Source organism: Malania oleifera, chromosome 3 (assembly GCF_029873635.1).
Source record: "Malania oleifera isolate guangnan ecotype guangnan chromosome 3, ASM2987363v1, whole genome shotgun sequence".
NCBI classification, from domain to species: Eukaryota; Viridiplantae; Streptophyta; class Magnoliopsida; order Santalales; family Ximeniaceae; genus Malania; species Malania oleifera.
In genome coordinates, this window is record NC_080419.1 from 105,037,687 (window position 1) to 105,048,119 (window position 10,433).

At 33.4% G+C, this 10,433-nt stretch overlaps 1 protein-coding gene across 7 annotated transcripts in view; it reads right to left on the reverse strand.

Annotated features, from left to right (window-relative positions):
- Positions 1 to 2,560, reverse strand: part of LOC131151960 (uncharacterized) — a 28,908-nt gene extending 26,348 nt beyond the window's left edge. For 5 of the 7 annotated variants that reach the window (XM_058103488.1, XM_058103489.1, XM_058103490.1 and 2 more), the window contains exon 1: positions 2,324 to 2,560. The gene's annotated coding sequence lies outside the window, so the exon portion shown is untranslated. Of the gene's footprint in view, positions 1 to 1,974; positions 2,110 to 2,323 lie in introns of those variants that run through there. The other 2 variants (XM_058103491.1, XM_058103487.1) reach the window with 1 other exon arrangement.
- Between the last annotated feature and the right edge of the window lie 7,873 nt (positions 2,561 to 10,433).

Sequence of the window (10,433 nt, forward strand, 5' to 3'; positions counted from 1 at the left end):
TACAATATTGGTAGGTATCTTGATTTCATGCATTTAGAACTTTGTCCAAAACCAAACAGGAGAAAGGAAAATATATATATATATATATATATATATATTTATTGGTCACAACACGACACCCTACTCCATAGAGTTGGCCCCTTGAACTCAAATGCATGACCTCCACAAAATCAGCATGGAGCACATTAGCATTACCTAAAAGGCCATTTTAGGAAAGTTATTTGCTTAATTTCATCTCTTTTGTAGACTTTCTGAATGTATAGCATCTTCACATAACTAGTAGTTATATCTATTTTTTGTTTGGGTATGTCTGTAGTCTGTACACTGCACATACTATGCTTTTTGCCCCTAAGATTTTTTCAATTGCATATACCTCACTTACTGAAAAAAATCTCTATCAAAATGGAAAGAAGAAAATCACTCACAAAAAATTCCCAACCAAAATACACTATATAACTAGGTATTTTGATTTTCTGCATTTGGAACTTTGCCAAAAAAAATTTCTAAAATGAAAAAAGAAGTGAAAAGGTAAAGAACACTGCTGCCGCAAAATGGTTTCGATTTTAGCGTCAAGTTGATCAATGAGGTAAATATTCGAATCAATACAAACATTTTTTCATAACAATTGTAACAATTCAAACTTTTAACCCGCAGATTTCAATTATGAAATCTTCATTCAGTGAAAATTCCAATGGAGACATGAAGTTGGAGTGCCACTGTCAAATTTATGGGGGGAAAAAAAAACGCAAACAAAAACTAAAACCAAAAACTAAAAGCTAACAAATAACAATCTGTATGGTTAAATTCTCAAAACTAAAACAGATTAAAAACCCTATTGAACTCGTGTTGATTTTTGTGTGTTGATTTTTGTCATTGAATCAAATAACAATAAAAAAATATGAATGTGATAATAAAAAGTAAAAGAATACATATTATAGAATGTATAAAAAAAAAAATTGAATATAATTATTTTTTAATTACTTTGAACTCACTTTTTAGTGCTTCAAGAACAATCCTACTGTATACAACAATCAGAAAAAAGGTAAATTTACGTTTTGAAAGATCCCCACTAATTTTTTTTCAAATTTTGAAAAATTTTAGGGATATTTTTATTTTAATTGTACTTTAGATTTCACATGTTTATTTTATTTTAATTTTTAATTAAAATATTGTGATAATAGACGTTCTGATCAACAAAAATCTCAACTCTAGATATTAAAGTCCTGTAATACCACAAAACTAAAAAATCTTCCTTTCAGTTTTCCAAAATCTGGCAAAAAAAAAAAAACTAGAAATACAACTAGTTTCTTCACTGCACATCAATGAAAACAGAAAAAATAAAATATAAATGATATCAAACAGCTCCTTAAATAAATATCTGTTCAAATATTTATCCTAGGATCTCATTGCCTCACATTATATCATCCTGTCTTACTAATAGGAAAATCACTCCAACTCCCGGGAAAATCATCAAACCAAGTTTTGGCCCAGTGAGCTGCAATTGACAAATTCTCATAAACTCAAACCTCAACTCTTAAAAAAATAAAAAGAAAAAAAAATCACTGCATGTCTGCCACAACCAAATCAGTGTAACCACAGAAAAATAAGGAAAACATCCAAGAAAAAACTCATAATTCAACTCTAAAACCATCAAAACAAAATGGGGTCAAAATTTCGAATCAGGACCGTGCAACAATTTGAAATTAAGAATTTTGAAAAAATTCAAATTTCACCTCTTAAAGCTATCTGCCTACAGCTAAAAATCCAAACCAAATTGTATACACCCAGAAAGCAAATTAAGCAGAAGTAGAAGAATAACAGCGAAAAACTCAACTTCAAAATCATCAAAACTATAAGAGTTTAGTATTTCATTCAGTTTTGAGCAGTAAATGAAATCAAAATTCCAAAAAAATTCAAAATTCAGCTTCCAAAAAAAGTCGTGCAGAACAAAAAACTAAACCAAACAAAACATACCCGGAAGCAAATTTAGTAAAATTTGGGAAAATGATAAGAATTCAGCTTCAAAATCATTAAACTGAAACGGGTTTGAAGTGTTTTATTCATTCCAACTCTGAAGACCCCAACCGTCCCCACCTCCGCGCCCCGCCCCCCCCCCAGAAAAAAAAAACCAAACAAACAAAGACCAGAAAATAAAAAGCTTCCCCACTCAAAATAGCACCTGATAGTCTAAAACTGTACCAAATACAGAATACCCATAAAATAAAATTCAAAAAAATTTAGGGGCAGAAATTTCTCGGTTCAGAGTTTCAGCCAAAGAAACCACCACGAAAGAACAACAGGGACAAAGGCTCAAACCACATACCTTTGGTTTATTGGCGCCTAACTGCCTAAAGAAGATAGTTGTGTGGGCGAAGAGTAACCCTACTCCGGAATAAGCTTCAAAACGCCGAGCTGTTTGGTTACAGAGGCAACCCTACGGTCCCTCGCGTCGCGTTCCTCTGTATGAATTTTCGGCCCCACCGGCTACAGAGGTAGGGTTGCGTTCCGGGTCGGACCAAACTTTTCCGTGTTAAGGGCTAAAACCCTAATCAAACCTTGCCCATTACCATAACCGAAGCTTAAGGTTTGATAATTTCATGTTAACAAGTCGGTTCGATTAATTAGATATTTATTATGTAAATACGAACATTCGGCAGTGCAAATAATGGTTTCATGCTACTTTAATTTCCATGGATAGACATCTAACTTTCCTTTCTATAAAGATATAAAAAGATAATTGGGAAGGTTATCTTCGATAATATCAAATTGACGAATTGATTAGGTTGATTAGGCACAGCTGAGATATTTTTGAGTGGTCTAAAATTAATGATTGTCTTGAATCACTTTTGTTTCAATAAATGGAATGTAATCTTATTCTATGACTAAGATACAAAAAATAATTGTGGAAAAGTAGATTCTACACGCTAAATGTTGTGAACAGAAGTAATCTAAAACTATCACTGATAGCGTCGATGTGGTCGTCAAGAATTTTTCAAAGATTTCTTATCATATATAATTTTTGATAATTATTAACATATTTCTTAAATTATGAAAAGAAATATGTGCAAAAATGAGAAATATTTCTTAGTGCACTTGTGAACTTATTTTTATAAATTTATTTGCCTATTACTTTATCATTTATATGAAACTGTATTTAAGTCTAAATAAATGGATGAATGACTTTTTAAAATAATATAAAAAGTAAATTAAAAATCATCTCAATTTATTTTCATTAATCATAAATATTTTTCATCTTAAATCAAATTTATATGTTAAGTTAAGAACTTAATCTTTATGTTATCTAATCATTAATGATTGATTTTACATATCTAATTACAAATCATCATTGTGTCATCAATTTCTAACCTTATTAATATGAGAACGTTACTAACACTCCAAATAATAGTATAATACCTAAGATGTTTTCGTAAATTTTCTCACAAAATGAAATAATACTTTTGCCACCTCATTCTTTGTTGTCTTAATTTTTATTTCCAATAAGAAAATGCTTACAATTTTTTTTGTTGTAATGTCGAGAGCACCTTCGTATTAAGATGGTAATTTTTAATTTGAGCTTTTTTAAGGATAATTATTCTTGCAATTGAAATTTAAAAGGATGATTTGGTTTTTAAAAAGTCTAAAGAAAAAAATTATTTAATAATTTTCTATTAGCATTTATTATTATTTTTTTCCATTTTTAATGGTCAACAACTACAGCTGGACATAAATATTAAAATTAACAAATCATAGGAAAAATCATTATTTCATTAGAAAAGTTAGAAAATTACTTATAATTTAGATAGATTGATTTATATTTATCATAAAATTAATTAAATAAAAGGTTCTGCCTAAGCTTTTTGTCACTTTGTCTTTTATTATGAGTCTTAACTTTATTGGATTGATTTAAGCTTCCAATTTTATTCCATTTCAAAATAAAATGAATGTCAAAATAAGGCCTATTACAAAATAAATTATATACTTTTAATTAAAGTTGTTAATAAAATTTAGTGATGTTACAATCTCGAGAATTCATATAATGGACATTAATTTTTTAATGAAAATTTTATACGTGAAATGCAAATGATCAAGTGAAAGTTTGATTCAGGATTTGCATGAAATGAAAATTTTATGTTACATATATGTTCAACTTACAAAGAAGATAAAAGTTATTGAATTTGCAATAATAGAAGAAAATGAGTTTCATAAAGCTAATAGAGTTTGTTTCAATTTCTTTTGGGTGTTTGTTAAATTTACAAGCAATTTATTCTCAAAATTCATTTACTGTTACAGTTCATCTACACATAAAATTGAACTAACCGCATGTGTTAATACCAGAGGAGTCCATAGGTGTATTTGATACACATGAGTGAGCATCAACTTGACCCAAAAGTTTAAATCTATTGAGTTTTTGGCCCAACCATGTATATAAGCATCCATCATTCACTCACTTTTTCCAATGTGGGACAACCTCACAAGTGGAATCCTCAACAATCTCCCCCTCACTTATGAGTTCTAACTGCTCCCCTTTGAACGGAAGCTCTCCCACTTATGAGTTCTAACTGCTTCTTGAACAGAAGCTTCACCACTCGTGACTTCCAATTGCTCATCCTTGAACGGAAACTGTCTCCCTTATGGGAGTTGAGCTCAATTCTCTAACAATTGCTCAAGTGGATCTTACTACCACTGACGCCTTACATGCCTCAGATTGCATTCCACGTGCCTTCGAACCAATCTTACCTCCCATGTCTTGACTTTATTCGGATTCATCCTAGACCTAGATGATCCTTATTGGTCTCCATCACACACGTGGTCTTCCAACTGTTTGCACGTTAGGAGAATTAGCTTCACGTATTGACTTTTACAATGTCACTCACCCAGAGTTACAAATCATCAGCTCTGATAGCACTTGTTAACACTGAAGGAGTCCATGGGTGTACTTGATACACATGGGTGAGCACCAACTTGACGCAAAAACTTAAGCTTATTGGGCCTTGGGCACAACCATGTATATAAACACTCATTATCCACTCACTTTTTCCAATGTGAGATAACCTTACAAGTGAAATTCTCAAATAGAACGAACTCAAATTTATTACTTGCTTCAATTATTTTTTCCATTTAAATTTTTGTCGCATTCTATTTCTTTAATTTGTACTTACATGTCATCAACGTTAAATAATAGCCACATAAATAAATATTTTGTAAGAGTTTCACGACTCCTCCCTACCCCATAGAATTATTTTGGTCATGATATTTTGACCCATACTATTATTTTTTTAAGTAAACTTTTCGCAACAAATTCAATGTTTGTTGGATAAAGTTTTCCTATTAACACCAATAGTTTTCCAATACTCACCAAACTTAAAGAAAATGTGGATTTTTAATGGGATAACCAAAAACTTGCCTTGAAAAATGATTATTTGAAGTCATAAAAATTCTGAAGAACCTCCAAAGGCCACATCATGGATGTATAACTCCAAATTTTGGTGTGAAACTTGCAAACTTGAAAAAAAAAATTGAAATCCTTTTAACAAAGAAGACTTGGTTTTTTATGGAAAAACCATGGAAACCTTTTGTAATTTAGCAGTTAGATTCAACCAACACACTCCAAAGAGTGTTTAGACTCAAAATACCATGAAATTTCAAAGAAAATCCAAAAGAAAATACCAAAATACATAGTTTCGAGATATGTCAGTTGATCATGTGTAGAGGTCGGTCGATTGTATCCTATAACCTAATAGCTATTTTTTTTTTTTTTTGAATATCGTCAGGTGTCCGTGTCCGTTTTATGGTCCATGACTAATCCCACGCCCTATGATGCTACCCCACGCACCACGAGGAGGTAAATTCAGGAGCCAGCCTCAGGAATCGAACCTGGGAGGCACACATTGGTTGACCTTGTGAGAGGCACTCCCAGCATTTGCCCCGCCAACTGAGCTACACCCTGGGGGTCCTAATAGCTACTTTTTTGAATGTAGATAAGGTGGTCAACCACACCTGCAGGCCTATCGACTGTCTGCATGCCAATGTTGAGAAATGTAGTTTTTATGCATTACCCAAAATTATTTCACAAAGTCTTCACACTAACACATTCTAACACTCATAGCATGCATGATTTGTCGAGAAAAATATGAAAATAGGCTTGAAAAAAACTTTAATACTACATATATATATATAAACATGCTTCACATGTAATATGAGTACCCTTAAAATGAACAAGGCAAAACAAGTTCAAACAAACATAACACATGCAAAAGTATTGTACTTATGAAACTACAATTTCATTGGAATTCTAATTCCCAGTTCTACTTATATCATCAATCATAGAGCTAATTTCTCCACAAATAAATTGGAAGAAACATGTAACGATCTGCTATTTAATTAGGGTTTTTTTATTATTTTTATACTATGACATTTAATATGCTCTGATACCATACTGGATTAAACCCAATCATCAACCTAAGCAGCGAGAAGCGGAAATCAAATAAACATAACCATATATAATTACATACAATACCAGAGTGCTAAAGTGTTTCCCAAAATATACATATATGTCTGTTTTCCAGAATGCCCTCAACTGGCTGGGGCTATACAAAATATTCCTAAAAATACTCACACGACTGTCAGGGCAAAACCGAGGCCCCTCTATCTGTGAGCCTGATCTGCTCGCCTACCTGGATCACCTGAAAAATGTTATAAAGTAATTGGGATAAGTCAATGCTCAGTAAGACGAAATATGCTGCTACTAGTGTGTGGCAATTGAGTTACAATACTATGAAAATATGTTTCTATAAAATCATGTATAACTGGATCTGTAAATACAATACAAGTAATAGAAACCACCACCATTCCCATATTGCTTAACATATAAGTATTTTAGGTTACTATTTAAAATACTTCTAATGTACGCAAGTATGTTCTCTGTCCCTGTAAATCTGTATATACATAATAATAACTGAAAACTTCCTTGTGAATAACTGTGTGTCATGATTTAACCCCTCATGATAGGGTTGTGCAGCCCGTAGGCAGGATCTACCCTAGCTGGCCGACCAGGGCAAACCACTATACTCCCTCGGTCTGATCTGCCCTCCTCAACCCATACCAGATGGGGAGTCTGTCCATGTCTAGGGCACTATACGATCGACCTACTACCACGTATTATCTGAATAGGTGGTTGCGATTTGTAAACTGTATATAGCTAAGGTACCGTGCTCTGTAACTGTATGGTCCAACAGGGTCTGATACTATATGATATATTTCTATATACAACTAGTTGTTTTACCATGATTCTGTAATTACTGTGTAAACCATGACAATGAAATAAACTGTAACTGTATCATCTGTATCTCTAAACTGAACTGAAATTTGTAAGTCATGGTACTGAAAACTGTATAATCATGGCACTGTAAACTATATAATCATGGTATTGTAATTACTATAAAACATAACCTCTGGCTGTATATTTTGTAAATCATATCTTGAAAATACTGTAAAACATGTTTCTTTACTATACCCATATTCTCAAGCCACACAATAATTTTAAACATATTATACATAAATGATAACCTGTATAAATTTCTATTGTGAATAATCATCTGATAAAAACGTATAGTTTATACTGAAACCTAGAAAAATTGCCTAACATAATATATTTCCTTTACCTGATTTCCTGCCAAAATCCCCCTACTATAACGGGTCCAACACCCGTAGGGTTCTCCACTCAACAGCTTGAAAACCACATTTTCCAAAACAAAATATCAATATTTCTTGGCCAACACCATTTCCTACAACTGCTAGAAGGCCAAAAACTGACTAAAAGACCTTACCCTAGATTTGGGATGAATTCCAATTTCGTTTCACCAACGATCCGCTCTGGCAGACTTAAAGAGAACTCTGCCAGGAACGTCGTAGTGGCCTCAGATCTTCGATCTGGCGACTGACGCGGCCGAAATCGAAGAGGGAAGAGGGAGGAGGGAGGAGCCATAGGGGTAGAGAGAGAGAGGGTTTACGACAATTTTTTTGCGATTAAAATCAGTTTAGGGCTATTTATACTGCGGGATTCATCGAGGAGTCACGTCATCTCATCGACGAGTCCTTAAGTAATTTCGTGGACGAACCTTACCTTTCGTCAACGAAATTCAGAGTAGCCCAAATTCTTCTCTCGGTATTTTCTCGTCGACGAAACTTGACCTTGTCGATGAGGTCCTATTGTACCCTCGTCGACGAATCCCCTGTATTCGTCGATGAGGCCCTAATGAATTTATTGGGGTATTTTTCCCAAAGTTCGATGTCGTCGACGAAGTCGACTGCCTCCTTCTATTACTATTTTCATTTCTGTCCCTCTTTATTATTTAAATACCATTATTCTTTGGGTTGTCACAAAACATGCCACACCTATGGTAAGGACATTTTAAAATAAAAATTATTTCCCCCCTCTGTTTGCATAATAAACAAAAATTTATTAGTGGGCTAACAGCAGAAAAATTCAGCAATGGATCTCTAAAAAAAAAAAAAAAGGAATTACAACAATTGCTCAAAAATATATCACAAAGTGCAGAATATTACCCCTCAAAGAGAATCAAAAGATTCTGAATATACAAAAAAATTCTAAATTTGTAGCTTAGATTAATATTCCAGCATTCCAAAATTTTAATATAAATTTAAGGCTACATAAAATGAGTGAGCAACACATACATGATTAAATCCAAACCCTAAAACAAATTTTAAAAAATCCAAACCCTAATATTTTCAGTGCTTGGACCTAAAATAAGCATGTCAATGGAAACTTCTCAGGTACTTTCTTGCTTCTAAAATTTTAAAAAAAAAAAAAATTGCAATTCATTTTAGCTCATTGAAGTGAAGAAGGTACTTCCAAAAAATCATAGATCATCCAATTCGAACATCAGGCACAAAAGAAGAAGAAGAACCTTTGAAGAAGGAATGAGCGACGGGAATGGTGGGAGAAGGAAACAGTGGCGGTGAGGGTGGGAGGCCTGAGCTGTGCACAGGGAGGAGGAGGGAGGAAGAGAGATTTGAGGTAAGTATGGGGAAAATACGTGGGGGTTAGGGTTTTAGTTTTTAGAGTATTAGTAACGGTTCTCATAAACCATCACTAATGGTTAAATAAATTTATAGGAAATAAAGGTTAAGACTATTAGTGACGATTTATAAGAACCGTCACAAATAATAGAGTATTAGTAATTGTTAATAAAAACTATCACTAATAGTTTATTATTAGTGATGGTATTTAGGATCGTTACTACTAATGCCTTTTTTTTTACAGCAAAAAAGGTCAAGAATATTAGTGACACTATAATGACCTGCTTAACTTACCACATAATTAATCACATTAAACACCTTGATACCACTAACTAATCATATAATAAAGTCAACCTGAACCCGTGGGTAACGGGGACACACCTGTCATACACAACAGAAACCTAAGTAATAGTAAATATAAATTTCATTGACCAAACCATAAGATACATTATACCAGAGTTACTTAAATTCCACCATATACTGTTTAAATATACAATTCCCAAAACATCAAAAGTTATATCTAGGATCTTACACAAAAACCTATTGACCCTAGTTCAAAAACTCACCCTCTAGTGGGGTAGTAAACACTATCTCAACAACGGCGTCGGTCCGCCTATCTTTCTAGGTTCCCTAAAATGATTTAAGTTGGGGTGAGACACCTCTCAGTAAGGAAAATAAACTAAATACAGTTATGTGACAACATGAATATTTGATTGCTATAATAAATATACAGTACATATTACATGCTTGAAAAATGCTGATGATATCATAACTAAATAATCATACATTACATAGTTATACTAAAACATATTGTATCTCAATATTCGTTAAATCATCTGCTATAAATAGTAATTCTGAAATTTACCCAGGATGTATAGCTAGTTAATGTCATGTATTACCCCCTATGACGGGTTGTGCAGCCCGAAGGCAGGACCCGACAATGGCTGTCCGACCACTGCTGAGTCAAAAATGTCTGTAACTACAATGGGCCCACCACACCCTGGTCCGGACTGCCAGGTCGACGTCTATAATTCCACATTGAAAGCCACATCGACTATCCATCTCCCACCCCCTCTTTTAGCAGGGGCAGTTAGCACAAGTCTGAACTGAACTGAACTGTAAAGCTACGGTACTGTACTCCTGATAACTAATTTGAACTATCATCCGGGTTCTGATAACATATAGTACATGATAATGTACTATTTGAGCATAAATAGATTGATAGCATTTTCTAAATTCTATAATAACATAAATAATTATGGCCTTGCACTGAATACATTCATAATTGCGGCCTCGCGCCGAATAATATGCATAACTGCGGCTTTGCACAGGCTATCAATCACGGCCTTACGCCGAACATAACATACATACTGATCTGAATAAATGTACTATTT